The sequence below is a fragment of the Hevea brasiliensis genome, chromosome 11, assembly GCF_030052815.1.
Source record: "Hevea brasiliensis isolate MT/VB/25A 57/8 chromosome 11, ASM3005281v1, whole genome shotgun sequence".
In the NCBI taxonomy this organism is placed as follows: Eukaryota; Viridiplantae; Streptophyta; class Magnoliopsida; order Malpighiales; family Euphorbiaceae; genus Hevea; species Hevea brasiliensis.
The window spans coordinates 81,763,245-81,788,123 of NC_079503.1; the positions used below are offsets into that span (position 1 = coordinate 81,763,245).

The window sequence follows — 24,879 nt, forward strand, 5'->3', positions numbered from 1 at the left end:
AATTTTCAATGGTACCTATAAACTAATAAAAAAATGGAGTTCAAAATTTGATTGACAAAAATTATATAAAATGTTAATAACTTTTAGAAATTTGGATGATTCAGTGAAGATTGAAAGAATTTGATAAAATTACTAAAATGCAATAAAGTTTAGCCTTTTTATCAATTAATAAACCTAAATAATATTTGCAAGATTATAGTATAATATGTTTATCTTTGTGTATTTACCATATAACTATACAGTGTAAGATTTAAGAGACCTTACTTGCTATAAGATATATGTCTTTAATTGTTTATTTTAACCTATAAATTTCTAAAATCATAGCATCACAATTTGCTTTTGCCAAACCATATATTAATGTATTTCGCGTGTGTGAGAGATGGACATAACTAAATAAATTGTTATAATAAATTATAAATAATAATAATTTTGTTTTACATATAATTTATTTATTAATAATAATGCAAAAATTTTGATAATAAAAAAATTTATATATATTAGAGCAACTATAACTAATAATAATGTATATAACTAATCTTTAAAATTGAAACAAAATTGTTAATATATATATATATATATATATATATATATATATATATATATATATATATATATATATATATATATATAAACTGCTATAATTCACCATAAAAAATAGGCCATATGAGATGGAAAAATCCGTCGCAGATGGGCTAGTTTTCGTCGCAAAAGATTTTAACAAATGATTTACGACGGACAAGTTTTCATCGGTAAAACACTCGTTAGAAAATTTTGCGATCAAAATTTCTATTTTTTCGTGGTGAATTATAGCCGCTGTGACACCCCTCACCCGACTACAGTGTAGCCGAGCAAAGTGTGCTACATTCGGTGCCGGAGTACCCTATCTTGTCTTACTTTATTATTTTAATAATTTAATCTCGTTATATTTTAATATCAATTATTTTTTATCAGAGAGAAATGAGCGGAGTTTCCCCTATTTTATTATCAGTTGACGTATTTCACTATTCACCTGCTTGAAATTTTCAATAATATTTTATAATAAAAATATCATTCATGCTCATCATATTCATCTCACATTCAATTCTTGTAATTCACATACTCATTCATATATCTCAATTTCATATTCATTTCCATGTATTTCCATTCATGCACAATTTATATATATAAATTCTCAAGTTTCATTAATTTACATGATTTATAGACTGATTACATAAATTCATTATTTACATGATCTACAAATTAATTACAGTTCCATAATCTATATTTCAACATACCATTCATGGTTTACATTACAAATAATAACTAATTATAATATACAAAATACATAATATGATCTATATGGACCCTATCTACATGCATTACTGAGGAGGTGACAACCTTGAACACTCTGTAAATCAGAACTCCAAAATCTCTGTTTGGTATTCGCTGGGCTTTAACTTCAGTACCTGCGTGAGGAAACAAATCCATCGCGCTAAGCATTGCTGCTTAGTGGTTCAATAATATAATAAGGAAATAATATAACAAGTAAAAATAATTGGAGTATATTTTCTATACTCAAGAATTTTATTGGGTTTATATGAAATTTGCCATATAGTATATTTTTCGTCATTTATGTTGCTCTCTAGAATCTCTTTTGTCATAAGTTTACTATAATAATTTATATAATGTACAAATAAATCTAAAATTTATTCTTATACTTATATTCTTATGAAGTCACATTTGTAATGTTATTTAAGTTATAATTCTTCTACTAGTCTTTTTATCACTTCCTTGATACTTTTTAAGTTGTTTACAATCATTTCGTAATATTTAGAATTTTTAGAACTAGTTTAATTTACTTCAGATCATTCTAAGGAACAAATTTTTGGAGCTAATCTAATTTACTTTAGAACTTCTTCTCATTTATTTACTTTCTAGCATTTTTAATTGCTAATATTCATAACTTATTTTAATAAATTAGACTGCTCGAGTAACCTATGACAGACTGACTAAACTGGATAACGGGTCATTGGCACTGGACACCGCGGTGCCTCGGACCGTCATACCATGGGACGCAGAACGTCAACCACGTATGCAGTCAATATGGCTAAAAAGTCATGATAACACATAATCGGGCATTAAGCCATGAGTGCAGGCATAAAGCCATGAATACAGGCATAAAGCCATAAATATAGGCATAAAGCCTTTCGCAGTACTGCTAAAATAATACCCTATTGGCATGTCAATCTATCCAATCTGACACACATGTCTAGGCAATACAAGGGCACATAATATTATTAAATATTAATATATTGTGTTTTATGACTTCATTATTTGATGACAAATTTTAATTATAATTTATACATTCATTTGATCATTTATATGATCACAATTCTAAACAATGGTTCACATGTACCATTGTATTCAAAACATTTTTCCTTTCTCTCTTGATGGGAACTTAAATCCCAAATGGCACTTTTATCTCATTTATACATTCAACAATCCATTCATGTAAAGAACATTTAATACTTCAAGTTGTTTTGCTAATATATTATGAATTCCACTGGTATTGGGAGTATAAATCTCAATTACCTATTCTAAGTAATCCATGAACATTTTATGGATTCCAAATTTCATGCCTTAATTTCTTCTACCAATTTAGTTTTTACACTTTGTGTCTTTATATTACTATTCACCTTACTATTCACTCAAATTGTTGACCTTTTTATACATAATAAATTTATTGAACCTAAATTGACCAAGATACTACATTTTGCATTCTAAAGTTGTTGGTATTGGTTGCCAATACCATTTCAAAGCTTAGTGTTAGTTATTCGCAATTTTCAGATTTTAAGCAATAAGTTTACTGTTCTATTGGTCATTTGTACAGTAGGAATTTGGTAAAATTGTCTTCATGAAAGTTATTCCTTATTGTGTCTAGATACATTTCTTTTTTTGAATCACTCCATTTGGAGTTTTGTAGCTCAAGTTATGGTCATTTTACCATAACTGGCTGGATTGACCTGTACCCAGAATTTCTGGGCAATTTGGTTCTACCAGATTTGGTAACCTAAGTTTGGTTGACAATTTGACTAGGTTATGGCTAGAATTTGGATTTGTGTTCTTCATAAAAGTTGTAGGTCTATGTCTCCGCTATTCGCTGGTAAAATTTCAGGTCAATTGGACCTTTCTACACTGAGTTATGACCAAATGAATTAATACTATTCATTTGGTCATTTTGCCCAGGTAGAGTGCAAGTCACCCAGATTAGGGCAATTTTTAGGTCAACTTGATTTGGTTTTCTAGGCAGGGTTTCTTCACCAAAGTTGTGCCATTATGTGTCTAGTTTCATGTTTAATTTTCCTTGCACCAATTGAACCTATACAACTCCATTTATGGCTACCCAAACCTGCTGGACTCACAACCAGTCCTGCAGGTCACCAAGGGCAGCATGCCTAAACTCAACTCCATTATCCTTACTCACTTCAATTCCTCCTCACACATATTCAAATGGTCACTAATTGACCATTACAATGTTAGTATACCATTACATGAGCAAACCCTAACTTTATGCCTCAAACCCTAGTTTTCAATTGTCCATTCATGCACATACATCAATTAAACATACTAATTCATTATCACTCTACATATACACTTCAAACACCACCTCTAATCCACTTTAATCCATCAAAATAATCATAACTACTTCCCCCATACAGCTGCCAAAATTTGTAGAGGCCCAAACATGCACATATTTATTCAATTTTCTCAATTTCCTAGCATAAATAATATTACTAGCACAAAATCTAAAGAAAAAGAGAAGAAATAGGCACTAACTCTTGTGTGAGCAGAATTTTCCCTCATCCAATCTCAAATTTTCCTTCACTTTCTTGGCTTTTCTTGGCAGCCAAACACTTTTTTAAGAGGTGTAGACAAGTTTTAATGAAAGATGCTTAGGGTTTAGTAGTGAGAATTCATGGGAAATGAAAGAAAGAGATGAAACAACACTCATGGAGGTTGAGAGAAAAGTGTGCCGGCTGAATGGGGAATATGAGTGCAGAATTGCTTTTCATTTTTTCTCCTTTTTATTTAGTTTTTATCCCTTTTAAGAGGCTTGTCAAGTTGTGATCGGGTGGAGAATGTTTAATAACATCATATGATGTCATTATTCCTAATTTCTTTCATTTTTCTTTTCTTTTCTTTTCTTTTCTACTCATTTCCAATTCAATTTTTAGCAATATTTATTCATATTTTAGATCATAATAATTATTTACTTAACTGGACAAGTAGGCCAAAAATTATCTCTAAAGACGAAATGACTAAAATGCCCTCCGTTTGGCTTAACAGACTAAAATTGTCTGTACCGATTGAAAAAAAATTTTAAACATTTTTTTGGCATTCTAATGCCATAGAAACCTCAATGACTCTTCTCTGGAGTCTCAAAAATTATTTTACAAATTTTCTCCTGGGTTTAGGGCTTCTAGTTGTGAAGATCGCAACTTCCCGCTGGGTTACCCATCGCTAGGGCACCGGTTCATTTAACTTAGTAGTATTTTATTTCTAAAATTTTTCCTTAATTTTTCTTATTAATATTTGAGTTATTTATGATTTCTCACTCTAGTTTAAATATTTTTCCAGACGTTTTAGCTGTTCGGACCAACACCGGTCACCAAAACAGTAGAATGTACGGAATTGTTACAGTAAGGGTGTTACAGCCGCTCTAATATATATATATATATATATATATATATATATTAAGAATTTTGTTTCAATTTTAAAGATTAGTTATATACATTATTATTAGTTATAGTTGCTCTAATATATATAAATTTTTTTATTATCAAAATTTTTACATTATTATTAATAAATAAATTATATGTAAAATAAAATTATTATTATTTGTAATTTATTATAACAATTTATTTAGTTATGTCCATCTCTCACACACGCGAAATACATTAATATATGGTTTGGCAAAAGCAAATTGTGATGCTATGATTTTAGAAATTTATAGGTTAAAATAAACAATTAAAGACATATATCTTATAGCAAGTAAGGTCTCTTAAATCTTACACTGTATAGTTATATGGTAAATACACAAAGATAAACATATTATACTATAATCTCGCAAATATTATTTAGGTTTATTAATTGATAAAAAAGGCTAAACTTTATTGCATTTTAGTAATTTTATCAAATTCTTTCAATCTTCACTGAATCATCCAAATTTCTAAAAGTTGTTAACATTTTATATAATTTTTGTCAATCAAATATATCTATATATATATATATATATATATATATATATATATATATATATATATTAGAGTGGCTATAATTCACCACAAAAAAATAGGCCATCTGAGACGGAAAAATCCATCGTGGATGGGCTAATTTCTGTCTCAAAAAATTTTAGCGACTGATTTACGACGGACAAGTTTTTGTCGGTAAAAAACTCGTTAGAAAATTTTGCGATCAAAATTTTCTAGCCGTCGCTAACATTTAGCGACGGACTTAGCGACTTAATATGCCGTCACTGATATAAATGAAACCGAATTAATTTTGAGTTGCTAGTGTTGTCAGGAAAATGCCATCGCTAATCCGTCACAGATCTGTGTCTGATTTTGTCACTAAATTCGTCGCTAAAGTCATATGGTTTGTCAATAATGCATAAATAATTTTTCAAATTTTAAATAATTTCAAAATGCCGTCGCTAATTCGTTGTAAATCTGTCAAAAAAGTAACATTATTTATCATTAAATTTATTATTTTTTAATTATTCCGTTATTCCTATGGAATAAATTAATAAAAAAAATCTATAAATAAATACAATAAATTAATTATGATTTTCCTAATCAGCATAATTAAAATGCATATATTAATAAAGTTATAAAATAATCCATACAAAATAGCTAATATTAACAAAATGTAAGTTAAAATACAATCATATTCAGAAAAAGTACTGTTAATATTCCACACATAATAATATCTTTAAACGGAAACATAAATAGCATAGTCAATTATCTATATTATCCTATGGATTTATGGAGTCTGAAGTGGTTGGATGTGAAGATGTTGCAAACTGAGTACCACTTGTGGTCTTTAACTCTTTTCGCACCTGATCAAGTATTTATGTCATCATCTCTGCCCTCATTCGTGATGCTTTTTCATCTATAAGCTGCTGAATTTCCTCTTGTGTCATCGCAGGATGAGAAGATGACCCAAGATAAGCAGATGTGCATGATTGGGAGGTAGATGATCCACTTATTTGAGATTTTACAGAAGACCCAAAACCATACACCCTTCCTTTATTAAAGCCTCCAGATACTTCTATCCACTTATCCATATCAAATATTGGTAGGGATTCAGAATTAGAACCATATTTCTTCACAATTGCACTTGCATAATATTCCTAAATAAATGAAATACAGTAATATCTTATTAAATGAATAGCCAACACACATAACCTTATATTATAGTCCAATACAACTTAATGACAATGAAATTATAGTCCAAATGAAACAATATTTATCAGTATCTATTCCATTTTGTGTCAGTGTTTCTCCTCTGAACCTCTCTGCCCAGGTTCTGTGTCTTTGCCAGTGATGATCATGATGCTGATCAAGAGGGTGCATTGTCCCAACCCAAAGAAAAAGAAAAGAAAGGAACTGTCTAAATCCATCATATATAATAAATCCATTCCAACCTGAGTCTCCAGTACCAAAAATTCAATTTGGCTTCCAGACCTAGTAGTCCTAAGCCTTTTTGGAAAAAGGGTAAAAAAAAATATCAATTGCAAATATTAACAGTGAGCAATGCTATGCCACAGTCTACCAAAATAAATTATATTGTTATATGTGATATGTCTTTGTATAAACTAGCAGATGTCTATATAATTAATGTCTGCGTCTGTAATTAATGATTTTGAGAATATGTATAGACTCATGCTAGATCATTATTTATGCAGCCCCCTGCAAATGTTAATTAACATATCAATTTAAATCTTAATAAAAATCAATTATATTAAAAAAAAATAAGTATGTGATGGTAAGAATAACAGTTTGCAGAATCCACAAATTAGTCTACCCAATAATATTAATCTCTCGAAAATAACTATTTAATAGCGAATTTTTTAAAAAATAATTATATAACTATTTTTAATATTTATTCATATTTAATTAATTTATCATTTTATATTAATTACTTACATGAAATTACAAATTCACATATAATTACTTCAGTGCTTTTTTTTTTTTTTTTCAATTATAGCATTGAATTAACAAGGCACTAACAGGTAAGATATAAAAAGCCCCGTTTAAAAAATAATATACGCTTGACAAAACTCTAGAGCCCTGAGAACAAATATCAAGGAAACCCTTCAATGCCATCATTCTTGTAGTTGCTATCAATTCTTTTATTCTTTCACATTATTAGGATCAATTATTTTACATGTATCAACACATAAGCTAATACAACAACACAGTATCACCTCTCTCTCTCTCTCCCCCTCTCTCTCTCTCGCTCTGTTTCTCTACAGTAAAGAAAATAACACAGTTGTGTTGGATTTAGAATTTGGTAAAGCATATCACAGAGAAGAACATAATGTCAAATGTAAGTGAGATTGTGACAGGATTTTGTTTCAAATAAAATAAGTAACATTTATCTGCATATTGTTCAATTTTGGTTCCACAATAGCTGAGACTGCATAAACCAGTGTTGCATTAACTGTGATCACCTTCATAACATCAACTTGCTTATTGCATGCATGCATACCCAAATTCATGCCAGCCATTGCTATAACTAACGAATTTCATAAGTATTACCAATTCAAGTTTATAGAAAATATATGATAATGAATTTGATTCAAAGATTTTCATTCATGTTCAAGAAGTAAACATAACTCCACACAACCCATGTGTAACGCCCTCACCATAGGTAGTCCGTATATTTTAGTGTTCCGACGACTAATGTTTGTTCTGACAATCAGGATGTCTGAAACTGCACTTAAACTATAGTGAGGAGGCATAAATTAATGAAATAAATATTAAAAAAATATAGGAAAAATTTTGAGAAATAAAAAAAAATTTAGAGAATTTATTAATTGATACAAAATAATAAAAATAACCTGATGAGCACCATGAAGGGCATTTTGGTCATTTCACCCCTATAGGTGAATTTTGACCTAAATATCAAATTAAAATTAGGAAATTAAAGAATTAAAATAAATTAAATTTATGAATTTGAATTTGGAAAATGAGAAGAGAAAGAAGAAGAAAAGAAAAGAAAAGAAAAGAAAAGGAAAGAAAGGAAATAGACTTATGGCATTTAAAAAAAAATTAAAGTACAATAATTATAGAATATATATAAGACACAAGAGACAAAAATTCACCAATCACAAGTCTTCTTCATCTTCCTCTTCTCTCTCTCCTTGCCATCTCCATTGTTCTCTCCCCTCCACCATTTTTGCTCAAGCTTTGAGCTTGAGTTTCTCTTCATTTATCCACCAAAACCTCTAGTCCCCTTCATTAAAAATCCTCCCCACTCCATAAGGAAGCTTTAGATACCCATAAGAAGAAGAAAAGTTGAAGTTTGAAGTTGGGTCACAAGAGGTTAGTGCCTAATCTTCCTTTCTTCCTTTATTAATCCTTGAGTTAAGGTTAATGTCACAAGGTGTTTTGCGGTCGCCTGAATGAACCCTCACCGAAGTGGAAAAGAATGAGGAGTCGCCACTTTAGTTTTGAGGGAAACTAAAGAAAACCATTTGTGAAGATAAATTGAAATAAAACCACTTCAAAACAGAGATTCAAAGTTCGGGGTCCGTAAACGGGTGGGGAAGGTGTTAGGCACCCCACCTCGTCCCTTAATTAGGGTAAGTAGATTTAACTTCGCATTCTTTATAAATTAGTTAGGATGACTTGAATGGAAATGTTAATCCTTTTGACAAAAGGAATATTTGATTTTTCACTAATTCGGATTACCCAGATACATAAGTAAATGAGACAACCTTAGTGAGTTACTGTTGTATGTTAGTTTTGTTTGAAGGGCTATTTTATTAGAATCCAATTTTTGAAATTGGATGAGAACTCTCCTCCGATTTCTTTTGAATATTTATTTAAATTTTAGATTGAGAACCGGATAAGAACTCTCCTCCGATCTCTTTTAATATTCATTTAAATTTTAGGTTGAGAACCGGATAAGAACTCTCCTCCGATCTCTTTTGATATTTATTAAAATTTTTTAAGCTTGAGAACCGGATAAGAACTCTCCTCCGATCTCTTTTAATATTTATTAAAATTTTTATACTTGAGAACCGGATAAGAACCCTCCTCCGATCTCTTTTAATATTTATTAAAATTTTTAAGCTTGAGAACCAGATAAGAACTCTCCTCCGATCTCCTTTAAAATATTTGTTAAAATTTTAGATTGAGAATCGGATAAGAACCCTCCTCCAACCTCTTTTAATTAAATGGTAGTCGGATAAGGATTTTTCCGATCTCTCTAAATTTTACCTATCGAGAGGGCCTAAGGCTAAGGGTTCTGACGTTCAAAGGTGTCAGGGGGTCTGCGCAAGACTTCTTTAACTTATTGGTACCTTAGGACTGGGCAGGGGATGCCAAACCGAATCCTCCGACCTTCCTATATGGTCGCCTCACCAGCACTTTTGGTAGCAGATCTATTCCATTTAGTTATCCAGGGTTTGGTTTTACTCTGTCTTATGACGTCTTGCCCTATGACCTACTGAGTCATTCTAGTGACTCAGCTTTACCATTTTCCAGGCTTATTATTCAGACATTTCATTATTTCAAAAGGACTCTTAAGTTGTCGTTACTCACATCTCATCCAACCACTTATGTATTGATGCACACATTTTGCATAGTCATTTAGGTCTAATTTCATAACCATTTTTATTTGATTATTAGTCATTTTTAGCTAATTTCATTAGTTAATTAGTTAGTTTTTCATAATTATCGATTTTGGATTAATTTGTAATTTTTACTTTGTTTTGTAGGAAAAATGGTGTTTTTGAAGGACTGAAGAGAATTTTGCCATTGAGGAGTGTCTTCTACAGCCAAAGATGTCAAAAATAAGTTTTCAAGCTGAAATATGCATTGACCAAACTGTGCATAACTTGCCGCATAAGCTATGCAAATCTGCATAAGGAGAAAGATCATCGTTCGTAACCAAACAAGTGTGCATAAGGAGACAAAGATAGCTTATGCACATTCCCGCCTCCCTTATGCACCTTCACGAATTGTGCATAACCTATGCACCAAGTCATGCAATTTTGCATAAGTGGCCTGTAACTGAAATCGCATAAGGGATCAGATAACTTATGCAGTCCACTTATGCAGTCCCATAAAGAGTTCATTAATGAGCTGGCAGAAGATTCCCTTAATGTTTTCCTCCGAGAACATACTATTTTAGGGCTCCATGTCAGAAAAATGCTATATATAGTCTCATTTTCCCATTTTAGAAGGGGACAAGGAGCAAAGAAGAAAAGGAGAGGGGCTGAGCAGAATTTGAAGAGCCATCTTCACCTTCCACACCATTTTTCAACTAAGATTTGCAGATTTCTTTCTTTCTTTACACTTTTCTACATTTCTAGTGTTTAATTCCTTACTTCTTAGCTTAGATTAAAGCTTTATTTCCATTTAAACTCATCATATTTTGTAAGCATTATGGATAGTGAGTAGTTTACTTTTGATTCTGGAGTAAGGGTTGTAATATTTGAGATATTTTGTGGATCTTGATTGGGTAATCCATATTTTGTGGTCTTAATGAGTTTTATTCATTTCTTGTATGCTTAATGACATGCTTAGTGTAGGATCCCATTAAGTGATGTTCTTAATCCATGGTTGAAGCACCGAAAGGAGAAGGCCTTGTGATAGATAATCAAGAAATTGGACTTAATTAACTTAGACCTAGAAATAGGCTAAGGATTAAGAGGATTCATGATTAATTAAAGAACTTAATGGGTCTTAATTAATTCTAACTCCACGAAAGTAGGATTAGTTTGATTAAGGCACTCTTTGTCTCACTCGAAAGGGAATTCAAAGGATTTAAGAATTAATCTCCTTAAAACCCATTAGTTTCATAAGATTGGATAACCAATTTAAAATCCCAAAATAGCTCGAATATGAAATCTCGAACTCCGGAATCGCCTTTTTACCATTGTTAATTTCTAATCGAATTTAATTACTTGCCATTTTTAATCTTGCCATATTTCAACTTGCTTATTTCAATTTGATGCAATTTTAGTTTAATTAATACATTGTTGAATAGAATATTAATTTTGCACATTTAGATTTCATACTCCATTACCCATTAATTCATTATTTTAATTTCATAAATACTTCAATTTAGTCAACTTTTATATCGAAAATTCAATCATTAACACAACTCCTCGTGGGATCGATATTTTTCTATACTACTTGTACGACCCGTGCACTTGCGGTTGGGACGCATCAAGTTTTTGGCGCCGTTGCCGGGGAGTTGTTTGTTTAAGATTGAATTCTTGATCATTTTAGTTGTTTTTAGTTTTATCTTTGTTATCTTTTCATTTTGTGTTTGTTTGTTCTTTTTCAGGTACTTTTAATCTTTTATGAGAAGAGCTAGAAGCTCAAGTGATACATCCTTATTGTTCAATCCTGAAATAGAGAAATTTTGTAAGGCCAACAAGAAAGAAACCAGAAAAAGGAAGGAAGCTTTGAGAGAAACCGAAATTGAAGCAGATATGGCTGATGAAAGAATTAGAATTGGTGTTGGTAATGCTGGAAATGGTCAAAACAATGAAAATGAAGCCCAAGGAGAAGAAGTTGTTAATGCAAACGTGCCTAGGGGAAGTATGATGGATCATGCTTTTCCTCGTTTTGATGACTTGAGGGAGAGCATAGCAAGACCAAGGATTGATGCAAATAGTTACAAGATGGATTTTGGAGTTCTTCAAATGATTCAAAATTCTCAATTTGGAGGACATCCTTCTGAAAATCCACACACACACCTGAAGAAGTTTGCTATGATTTGCGACATGCAAAAACAACCTGGAGTGTCTGATGATGCAGCAAGATTGAAGCTATTCCCGTTCTCTTTGAAAGATAGAGCATTGGATTGGCTTGATTCTTTACCTCACAACTCCATTACAAATTGGGAGCAACTCACTGATGCATTTCTTGCACAATATTTTCCACCTGGAAAAACTCAAGAGCTGAGGAATCAAATGACAGCTTTCAGACCAAGAGAAGATGAAACTCTTTATGAGTCATGGATGAGATGGAAAGAATTGGAGAGATTATGCCCACATCATGCCATTCCGAAATGGATGATAAATCAGAATTTCTACACAAATGTCACTCCTGTAATCAGAGGGATTATTGATGCTCAAACAGGAGGAGAATTTATTATTAAGCATGAAGATGAAGCTTATGAGCTATTAGAGAAAATTGCAAAGAATACTCATCTTTGGAGTAGTCCAAGAGGACCAGCTCCAACTCAGAAAAGGCAAGCTGCTGGAATGTATGATCTTGATCCATTCAACATGATTAATGCAAAGTTTGATGCACTTACAAATGTCCTTGCTAAGAAGATGGAAGATTTGAGTATGTTGGTTAGTTCATCAACATCAGCTGGAAGTTCACAACAAGTGGCTTATGCAGAGGAAACAACCAGCTGTGGAGTAGATTATGGAGAACAAGCAGCATATGTTGGTAATTATGGAAACAAGCAAATGGGGAATCCTTACTCTCAAACTTACAATCCAAATTGGAGGAATCATCCCAACTTTTCATGGGGAAATCAGCAAAATCAAGTTCAAAATCGAATTTTCAACCACAACAACAAAGTCAAGTTCCATATCGCCAAAATAGGCAACCATTGCCTAATTTTCCAGAAAAATATGAACCCTCCACCAAAACGGCAAGAACGAAATTCCACCATCAAGCTTTATTGCAAATGGATACTTGCTAACCAAAATAAGCATGATGAGGAAATGAGAGAGGTGAAGGCAAGGTGGAGCAGATGCAAACACACAACAGAATGCTGGAAAATCAGATTGCACAACAAGCATCTTCCTCAAGTGCTAAGTCTTTTGGAAAGCTTCCAAGTCAACCAGAAAATCCAAGAGAGCAGTGTCAAGCTATTACTTTAAGAAGTGGAAAAGTTATAAATGATGAGAAGAGTGAAAACAGTGAGAAGAGAGAAAATGAAAAAGGGATGGGAGTGAAAAACTAGACAGTGCAGAAAAATGTAAGGAGAAATTTGAAGAAAAAGAAGAGAAATATATACCTCCTGAACCCTACAAGCCACAGCTTCCCTTTCCACAAAGATTTCACAAAGCCAAGCTTGATAGGCAATTTGGGAAGTTCTTAGAGGTTTTGAAGAAACTTTACATAAATGTGCCTTTTGTTGATGCTCTTTCACAAATGCCCTCTTATGCAAAATTCTTGAAAGAAATTCTCTCAAACAAGAGAAAACTTGAAGATGATGAAAGCGTAGCTTTGTGAGAAGAATGTAGTGCTATCCTCCAAAGGAAACTTCCTCCAAAGCTTAAGGATCCAGGGAGTTTTTCAATTCCATGCCACATTGGAGAGTCTTGTTCTACAAAAGCTCTATGTGATTTAGGGGCTAGTGTTAGCCTTATGCCCCTTTCCATCTATGAGAAGCTCAACATGGGAGATCTAAAGCCAACCCACATTTCTCTTCAGTTAGCTGACAGAACAATCAAGTATCCTGAAGGGATTTTGGAGAATGTGCCTCTGAAGGTTGGAAAGTTCTATATACCTGTTGACTTTGTCATCTTGGACATGGAGGAAGATTCTAATATTCCAATTATCTTGGGGAGACCCTTTCTAGCTACAGCAGGAGCATTGATTGATGTTAAGGGAGAAAAGCTTACTCTTAGAGTTGGTGAAGAGCAATTGGTTTTCAATATTAATAACACTATGAAAAAGCATCATTCTGAAGCTGATACTTGCTTGAGAGTTGATATCGTTGATGAGCTGGTTGAAGAACACTTCAGGAAGAAATATCCAGAAGATCCACTTGAAAATTGTTTGGTTCATGGAGGAGGCATAGATTATGACAACCCTCATGTAGCTGCATATGCTCAACACTTAGAGGGAAGCCCACAATTCATTTCTGCTCCAGTTTTTCAACTCACACAAAAGGAAAAAGCTGAATTTAAGCAATCATCATTCAAGGAAGAAGATGCACCTAAGGTAGAACTTAAGCAACTTCCTTCTCAGCTCAGGTATGAATTTCTTGGCACCAATAACACTTATCCAGTAATTGTAAATGCAAATTTGAGTACTTTAGAGGCTGATAAGTTGTTAGGAGTGTTGAGGCAATTTAGGAAAGTTTTGGGATACACCATAGATGACATTAAGGGAATAAGCCCACACTTTTGCATGCATAGAATCATTTTGGAAGAAAATTGTAAACCATCTATTGAACATCAGAGAAGGTTGAACCCAAATATGAAAGAAGTTGTTAAAAAGGAAATTTTGAAGTTGCTTGATGCAGGGATCATATATCCCATCTCGCGATGCCACTTGGGTGAGCCCAGTACATGTTGTCCCAAAAAAGGGTGGAATGACAGTTGTCAAAAATGAAAATAATGAATTAATTCCCACCAGAACAGTGACTAGTTGGCGAATGTGCATAGATTACAGAAAATTAAATGTTGCCACTAGAAAAGATCATTTTCCACTTCCCTTCATTGATCAAATGTTGGAAAGACTAGCTAGGCATTCTTACTTTTGCTATTTAGATGGATATTCAGGTTTTTTTCAAATCCCTATCCATCCAAATGATCAAGAGAAAACCACTTTTACTTGTCCATATGGAACCTTTGCTTATAGAAGGATGCCATTTGGGTTGTGTAATGCACCAGCCACTTTTCAGAGGTGCATGATGGCAATCTTCTCAGATTTCATTGAAGACATAATGGAGGTTTTTATGGACGATTTTTCTGTTTATGGATCTTCATTTGATATATGCTTGGCTAACCTTTCTAAAATTTTGCAGCGATGTGCAGATACTGACCTTGTGTTAAACTGGGAAAAGTGTCATTTCATGGTTCAGGAAGGGATAGTGCTTGGACATTTGGTGTCTAACAGAGGAATAGAGGTTGATAAAGCCAAAGTTGAAGTGATAGAGAAGATGGCTCCTCCTACCAATGTCAAGGGAATTCGAAGTTTCCTAGGACACGCCGGGTTCTACAGACGCTTTATCAAGGATTTTTCTAAAATAGCTAAACCTTTGTCTAATTTGTTAAGTAATGACACACCATTTGTATTTGACCAAGAATGTTTGGATGCCTTTTGCAGGTTGAAGCAAGCTCTTATCACTGCACCAATCATGCAACCACCTGATTGGAGCCTACCTTTTGAAATTATGTGTGATGCTAGCAACTATGCAATTGGGGCTATTCTTGGTCAAAGAAAGGACAAAAAGGCTTATGCTATTTATTATGCTAGTAGAACACTGGATGAGGCTCAAACAAATTATGCAACAACTGAAAAGGAATTTTTGGCAATTGTCTTTGCATTAGAAAAGTTCAGACCTTGCATTATTGACTCAAAGGTGGTTGTATTTTCAGATCATGCAGCCATCAGGTATTTGCTCCGTAAAAAGGAGGCTAAACCTAGGCTTATTAGGTGGATTCTGATGCTACAAGAATTTGATTTGGAGATTAGAGATAAGAAAGGAGCTGAAAATGTAGTTGCTGATAATCTTAGTAGGTTGAAATTGGATGGTGAAGAATTGGATGAAATCCCTATTGATGAGTTTTTCTTGGATGAACAACTTTTCTCTCTTGTCGCTAAACTACCTTGGTATGCAGACTTTGTGAATTATCTATCTTGTGGAGTTTTACCCCTAGGAATGACATGGCAACAAAAGAAAAAGTTTTTGCATGAGGTGAAGTTTTATAGATGGGATGATCCTTTACTCTTTAGGAGATGTTGTGATGGTCTAATTAGAAGATGTATTCCTGAAGAGGAGGTACAGAGTATTTTGCATCATTGCCATGCTTCTGATTATGGAGGTCATTTTGGCATCTCTAAGACGGCTAGTAAAATTTTACAAGCTGGTTTCTTTTGGCCAAATCTTTTTAAGGATGTGAGGAAATTTGTGTTGGATTGTGATAAATGTCAAAGGAGTGGAAATTTGTCAAAAAGAGATCAAATGCCCCTAAATAATATTCTTGAAGTGGAATTATTTGATGTTTGGGGAATAGATTTTATGGGGCCATTCCCTCCTTCATATGGTAATAGATACATCTTAGTTGGGGTTGACTATGTGTCAAAGTGGGTGGAAGCTATTGCAACTCCAACTAATGATGCTAGAGTGGTAGTGAAATTCTTGAAGAAATTTGTCTTGAGCAGATTTGGAGCTCCTAGGGCTATAATTAGTGATGGGGGTTCCCATTTTTGTAATAAGCAATTTGAGAGCTTAATGAGGAAGTATGGTGTAGTGCACAAGATAGCTACCCCATACCATCCTCAAACTTCAGGACAAGTTGAAATTTCTAACAGAGAGCTCAAGTATATTTTGGAGAAAGCAGTGAACAATTCTCGGAAAGATTGGTCTATCAAACTAGATGATGCTTTATGGGCATATAGGACTGCCTACAAAACCCCTATAGGAACTACTCCCTTTAGGTTGGTGTATGGTAAGTCTTGTCATTTACCTGTGGAGCTAGAACATAGAGCATATTGAGCCATTCAGACCTTGAATTTTGATCTTAAGCAAGCTGGTGAAAAAAGGTTGTTACAACTTAATGAGCTTGAGGAATTGAGGATGGATGCTTATGAAAGTGCCCGTATTTACAAAGAAAGAACTAAAGTTTGGCATGATAAGCATCTGAGAAAAAAGGAATTCAAAGAAGGTGATTTAGTTTTGTTGTTCAACTCAAGATTGAAATTGTTCCCTGGAAAACTTAAGTCAAGGTGGACTGGTCCATATAGAGTTTCTAAGGTTTTCCCTTATGGAGCAATTGAAATTTGGAGTGCAAAATCTGGGAATTTTAAGGTCAATGGGCATAGATTGAAACATTACATAACTGGAGACCCAATACTAGGAGCAAGCTGTTACAAGCTCTCCAATCCCTCACCTCTTTTCAGTGAAATTCATGAAAAGTCCAGCTAAGGACTATAAAATAGCCCTCTTGGGAGGCATCCCAAGTCCTTTTATTTTGCTTTTGTTGATTTACTTTCATTTTCATTAATTTTGTTTTTATCTTAAATCTCCCCAAATTCAATTTTTGACATTGTTAAATTTTGTCTCTTGTAGATGTAATTCAATGAAGAAAGGCTGGTGAACTGTTGGGAAAGTAATTCTTAACTTGAAAAATTTTGTCCTTCAAAAGAACTGATAAGTTTTTGCTGCATAACCTGTGCAGGAGCTGCAATCTGGTTTATGCAGAGGAAATGTACATTCTGCAGCAAAAAGGGTGTCTGCAGCAAATGGCTCATGTTTTTTATGAGGTTGGATGTATTTAAATGGAGGAAGGTTGGTGAACTGCTGAAAGCTGCAAACTGGTTAATGCAGAGGAAATGTACATTCTGCAGCAAAAAGAGTGTCTGCAGCTAATGGCTTGTGTTTTGGTGAGGTTGGGTGTGTAACTTTTTAATACTTGTGCTTATAATGTTAATATGGTGGTAAGTAAGTCATTTTTGCAGTTTTGAGCTTCTTTGGGTTATAGGATACAAGGTAGAAATGCTACATTTTCTTGGCAAATCTTGGAGAGTTCATTTCTCATTTATGGTTAGATGCAACTTCATGCAGACTTTATGGAGTTTTATGTGCTAAATGTTGATTTGCAGAATTTGACTCAAAATGGCATAGTTCTCAAAAATCTTTTATGTAGGATCCACTTTTACATGCTTGTGTGGTGCCTTTCTGATACACTTTGTATATATTGATGTGTTTTTGGTGAAAATTTCTCATGGTTCATGCTTCATGGAATTATATTTCTTCATTTTAGGGTATTTTTCACACTTGCAAATCATGTTTCTTTGCAATCTTAATTTTGTTGAATTGTGCATAAGCAACTGCATAGCTTATGCAATCCTGCATAACCACAATTCTTGCCATTTTTCACCTTTATTGAAAGTGCATAAGGAGAGTGCATAGCTTATGCAACTCTGCATAACCTCATTTTGTCAAATTTCACATCTCCAGAAACTTGCATAAGCAGAGTGCATGACCTATGCACATTTTCATAACCTCAAATTCTTCATTTTCTCTCTCTGCCGAAGTCTGCATAAGCAGAGTGCATAGCCTATGCACTTCTGCATGACCAGAAACTCCAAAAATTCAAACCTGCCGAGGGGTGCATAAGGAAGATGCATAAGTTATGCACTTCTGCATAACCAAAACTCTGAATTTCCAAACTTTGCCGAGGGGTGCATAAGCAGAGTGCATAACCTATGCACTTCTGCATAACCAGAAATCAGAAAATTCCAAAAGTTGCCGAGACCTGCATAAGCAATGTGCATGGCCTATGCACTTCTGCATAACCAAAGATTCTGAATTTCAAAACCCACCGCAGAGTGCATAAGCAGAGTGCATAGCTTATGCACATTTGCATGACCACCAACCAAAATTCCAAAAATTGCCGAACAGTGCATGAGCAGAGTGCATAACCTATGCACTTCTGCATGACCCGATTTTCTGAAACACCACTTCTGCCGAGAGATGCATAAGGGGAGTGCATAACTTATGCACTCCCGCATGACTTCGCTCCTCAACATTTCAAGGGTCACCGAAACATGCATAAGGACAGTGCATGACCTATGCACTTGTGTATAAGCATTTCTCTGAAGTTTAAATCATTCTGAAACATGTACAAAAGAGTGCACAGGTTATGCATAAATCATTTTTCCCCTTATGCAGTCTCTTACAAACCCGATTCAAATTCATTTTCGACAAACAAAACTTCCCACCTCCACTTCCCGACTCTTCACCCCACGACCGCCCTTCAACCTCCATTCCTTCCGGCATTCTCGCCGTCTCTCTTCCATCTTCTCCACTAGCACTCTCATCATGAAAACCCTAAATTCCCCCCATACATTTTCATTTCCCCCTATCTCTTCTCCATCGGCAATGGATTCCCCTCCACATTCCCGCCCCGCTTCTCCTCTCGAAGTCTCTCCATTGTCATCGATACACCCCCACCCCCAATCCTCCTCCACAAACGACACCCCCACCACCTCCCCCAACCACATACAAATGCAAAATCCGGTCCAAATCTGTGCGACCCATGTCCTCTGCTCCTCCTCTGTCCAAACACAAAGACCCACCCATCCCACTGTCGGAACCGCCTCCCAAAAAGCCAAAAGCTCCAGCCTCTACACCCTCTTCCAGCAAAAGGACAATTTCGGCAACCTCATTTGTATCAAAGCTACCCTGGCCTCTCCCTGATACAATTCAAAAAGCCGCTTTCAAGAGACTCAAAGATAGAAGGGTACAACCTACTAGGTATATGTCTGCTGATGCTCTACAATCTCTTGGTTTATTTGACAATGTAGTTGCATTTCTTGATGGTATGGGTTGGACAGAATTTGTGCATAAGCAAGAGGTAGTTTATCCAATTCTAGTTTTGGAGTTTATTTCTTCATTCTCTGCTACCCTCAACTTGCATGATGTAGACCATAAACCAATTATGACATTTAGATGCTTGGGGCAAAATAGAGAGCTGTCATTGGACCAATTTCATAGCATTTTTGGTTTTGCAATTGATGGGTTCTTTAGAGTACCACATACTGGAGTAGAGGTAGCCAACAAGGGCATTTGGAATCCTGCCCAATTTTGGAGAATCATAACAAACCAACCTCAAACTTTCTCTGCTGGTAGATCCAAAACATCCCAAATCCTTGACCCTGCACTTAGGTTTATTCATAGGCTGATGGCTAGCACCATATTGGGCAGAGGAACTAGTTCTGGTGCTGTGGGCAAATCTGAACTATTTATGTTATGGTGTGCATTTCACAAAGTTAAGGTATCTCCTGGTTACTTCTTTTATGAACATGTGCTGCATATTGCCACCAAATCCATAGGTGACATTGTTTTGGGTGGGCTCATTACTGTCATAGCCAAGCATTTTGGTTTTAATCCTGTAGAGCACTCAATCCCAGCACTTGAGGACACTTTATATTTTGATACTGCACACTTAACCAAAACAGGGTTCCATTTATCATATTTTGATACTGGCCACCCTGCAGCAGAAACTGAGCCTATTGCACAACCAGAAACCCAACCTTTCCCATCAGTCCCACAGCACCCTACTACACCTACCCCACCCCCTCAGCCTGCACAGGACATTCCAGCAGCCTCTGCTCAGCCCATTCCTCCTACAGCTGAACCTACCTCATCCACAGCACCTCCTGCATTCAACACTAAAGCCTTATTCACCTACCTTGACAGGCTTAGTGATGATATCTACTTTGTGGATAGGAAGCTTGACAGTGGTCTTGATACACTCAAGGATCGCCATGATCACCTATTTGACCTTGTCATGGAAACCAGGGACAAGCAGAAAGAACTGAAGGAGATGGTGAAGCAACTCATGATCTTTCTGGGCATGCCACCCCCACCTCCATCACCTCCTCCAGCACCATCATTTCGACAGCCGGCAGCAGCCACCAGCCCCTTAGCAACATCCTTGGACAAAGGAAAAACAATAGACATAGATTAGTGTTTGTTTTACTTTTGTTCAATCTTGTAGGACCTTTTCTTTGTAAATATGTTCAAACATTTATAGTTTGTTTTGGATTATGTTTGTTAGTTCTGAATTAGTTTGTTTTCAATTCTTTTTTTTTTTTTTTTTGAAGTTTTATTGGATAGCTTTTACATTAGTCTTCTTTGATTTTTATTGCACTTATTGCCTTTTTATACATATTTGCCCATACTCTATATATATTTCCATACTTTTACTGCTGGTTGTACATTTCCCCTTGCCAATTCCCATGCAGCAGCTTTTGTATACACTGCACAGCTATGAATTTCCTCATGCACAACTTTTGCATAGCCTGTGCAACTCTTTCTGCTACTTCAGAATCGCATGTGTTGTATTTCCCTTATGCAATTGTCCTGCATAGCCTATGCAACATATATTGCCTCTTATGCAGCACCGCATGGCTTATGCACCTTACCTATGCACATGCTCTGGACAGCACTTAACTCTGCATAACCTGTGCAGCTTCTTATGCATCCCTTTATCTTGAATTCTCATACCAGGTAACTCTTTCTTTTTGCTCTTAATTTTTACAATTCCTGGTCAATATTATTTGCTTTGAGTTTTGGTTATCTACTGTTTGAGACATTGAGGACAATGTCTAATTTTGAGTTTGGGGGTGCACATTTTGATTTTTAGCTTTATTTTTCACATTTTGAGTATAAGAGCATCTCATCCCATTTCATTTACATATATTGTAAATATTTTACATATACATCCATACATACATATTCATTACACATTTACACACACATTATACATCACTTAGAAATTGTACAAATTGCATACAAATAGACTCCTTCCATTTAGTTCATGCATTACTCATTTTAGGAATCATGCACCATGCATTAAAATCTTTTGCCAAATCCCTTGAGTATTGAAAATGTGCCTATGAGAGTGATTTGACTCACCTTTTAGTTGGGTTTGTGGATTGAAAGTTTCCTAAGAGGTGCAAAGTTTTGAAGTGTTTATCTCTTGTCTATATCTTCTTAGCCAAAAAGCCACCCAACTAGTCATTTGGAGATGGAAGTGTTTAGAGGGAATTATTGGATATAAGGTAGTCAAATGATGTCTCACCAATCCTAGAACAAATTTTCTAAACCTTTCAAGGCGAAATACCAGCCTGTACTTGAAAAGAGAGATGATTAGGCATTCTTTGATTTAAACCTCCTCATTTTAAACCTTTGGCCCTTTTTCCTAATTAAAATTGACCCTTGCAAACCCCTTTGAGCCTTTTTATCCCTAATCTTTCTTGAAATCCTTATTACCACCTAGCCAATGAACCAAACACTCCAACCCTTTTCATGAGAATAATTATTCATAATATTAGGTACATAAAAAAATAAAAAAATAAAAAAAATATAAAAAAAATAAAAAAAAAAGAAAAAAGAAAAAAAAATACAATAAAAGGGAGAAGAAGTGTTTGTCATCTTGTAAAAGTGCTAGTATATGTGCTTTTCATTATTGCCATTCAAAATGAAAGAAATCCACCCAAAGTATTAAAAGAAATGAGTTTGGGGGTGGCATTTTTAGGGACAAGCATCAAAAGAAAATGCAAAATACAAGTATCAAAAATGTCCCTCCATTTTTATGTGTTTTGTAAACTATGCTAGCACTTGACAATCCTCATTGTGTATTTCTCTCTCCCATATAAAAAAAAAGAGAAAAGAAAAAAATATATAATAAAGTGTACCTTATGTTTCAAAATTGCAACATATTCTCATGCTTTGAATACTTTTTACCCATTTTTTCTTCTTAGCCTCTTTTTGAATCCCATGGCCCCATTACATCCATAAAAAGACCTTTGATCTCTCGAAAGTACTTGCTACATTAGTGGAGATAGGAGTAGGGAATTTGCCTATGGGATTGGAAAATTATCCATTCACTCATTTAATTCCATCATTCTATATAGAGACACTTTGACTATTGATTGTTCTAGAATTCCTTTTGAGCATGACTCTCTCTTTTGATTGGTTGGTTTGGGAATTTTGAATGATAATTGACTTGATGGCTAAGCGGTGAAAGCTTGGATAAGCATTAAATTCTTTGCATTTTGAAGGATGGGTATATGGATTGCTGGTATGGCTGAAGGTGTGTTAAGTTACTTAAATTGGTAATTTTCATAACTCTTTGGATAAGGCACCCCTAAAAACTTTGCACCATATTTTAAAGTTTGCTTGAGGACAAGCAAAAGCTTGAGTTTGGGGGTATTTGATGCACACATTTTGCATAGTCATTTAGGTCTAATTTCATAACCATTTTTATTTGATTATTAGTCATTTTTAGCTAATTTCATTAGTTAATTAGTTAGTTTTTCATAATTGTCGATTTTGGATTAATTTGTAATTTTTACTTTGTTTTGTAGGAAAAATGGTGTTTTTGAAGGACTGAAGAGAATTTTGCCATTGAGGAGTGTCTTCTACAGCCAAAGATGTCAAAAACAAGTTTTCAAGCTGAAATATGCATTGACCAAACTGTGCATAACTTGCCGCATAAGCTATGCAGATCTACATAAGGAGAAAGATCACTGTTCCAGAACCAGCCGAAGTGTGCATAAGGAGACAGCATAGCTTATGCACATTCCCGCCTCCCTCACGGAATTGTGCATAACCTATGCACCTTCACGGAATTGTGCATAACCTATGCACCAAGTCATGCAGTTTTGCATAAGTGGCCCAGAACCAGCCGAAAACTGCATAAGGGACTGCATAACTTATGCAGTCCACTTATGCAGTCCCATAAAGAGTTCATTAATGAGCTGGCAGAAGATTCCCTTAATGTATTCCTCCGAGAACATACTATTTTAGGGCTCCATGTCAGAAAAATGCTATATATAGTCTCATTTTCCCATTTTAGAAGGGGACAAGGAGCAAAGAAGAAAAGGAGAGGGGCTGAGCAGAATTTGAAGAGCCATCTTCACCTTCCACACCATTTTTCAACTAAGATTTGCAGATTTCTTTCTTTCTTTACACTTTTCTACATTTCTAGTGTTTAATTCCTTACTTCTTAGCTTAGATTAAAGCTTTATTTCCATTTAAACTCATCATATTTTGTAAGCATTATGGATAGTGAGTAGTTTACTTTTGATTCTGGAGTAAGGGTTGTAATATTTGAGATATTTTGTGGATCTTGATTGGGTAATCCATATTTTGTGGTCTTAATGAGTTTTATTCATTTCTTGTATGCTTAATGACATGCTTAGTGTAGGATCCCATTAAGTGATGTTCTTAATCCATGGTTGAAGCACCGAAAGGAGAAGGCCTTGTGATAGATAATCAAGAAATTGGACTTAATTAACTTAGACCTAGAAATAGGCTAAGGATTAAGAGGATTCACAGATTAATTAAAGAACTTAATGGGTCTTAATTAATTCTAACTCCACGAAAGTAGGATTAGTTTGATTAAGGCACTCTTTGTCTCACTCGAAAGGGAATTCAAAGGATTTAAGAATTAATCTCCTTAAAACCCATTAGTTTCATAAGATTGGATAACCAATTTAAAATCCCAAAATAGCTCGAATATGAAATCTCGAACTCCGGAATCGCCTTTTTACCATTGTTAATTTCTAATCGAATTTAATTACTTGCCATTTTTAATCTTGCCATATTTCAACTTGCTTATTTCAATTTGATGCAATTTTAGTTTAATTAATACATTGTTGAATAGAATATTAATTTTGCACATTTAGATTTCATACTCCATTACCCATTAATTCATTATTTTAATTTCATAAATACTTCAATTTAGTCAACTTTTATATCGAAAATTCAATCATTAACACAACTCCTCGTGGGATCGATATTTTTCTATACTACTTGTACGACCCGTGCACTTGCGGTTGGGACGCATCATGTATCGCTTGGAACTAGATGACTTACGCTCAGAAATAATAAAGATTAACAAAGGTATCGACACGGAAATAAACTAGAGCACAACCTTTCTCTGTATCTTTCTAGCGTGATATGAACTTAAAGAAAATAACATACATAAAGAAAGAAGAATGGAAATGCGTAAAACAAGAACTAAACTTAATAAAATGGCAACATGAATACTGACCTGTAAGGAGTCGATTCTAGTGAACTAACCGAGAATCACAAAACGCAATAAGATTGCAAGTTGATAGCCGGGAGACTAAGGTTTGCCTTGGAACAAAGAGTGCTTCACTA

General features: G+C 34.5%; 1 non-coding gene across 1 annotated transcript; it reads right to left on the bottom strand.

Annotated features, from left to right (window-relative positions):
* Positions 1 to 12,181: 12,181 nt before the first annotated feature.
* LOC131170938 (small nucleolar RNA R71) lies at positions 12,182 to 12,288 on the bottom strand. The gene has a single exon (XR_009141701.1). It is a non-coding gene; the product is annotated as a small nucleolar RNA R71 (small nucleolar RNA).
* Positions 12,289 to 24,879: the final 12,591 nt, after the last annotated feature.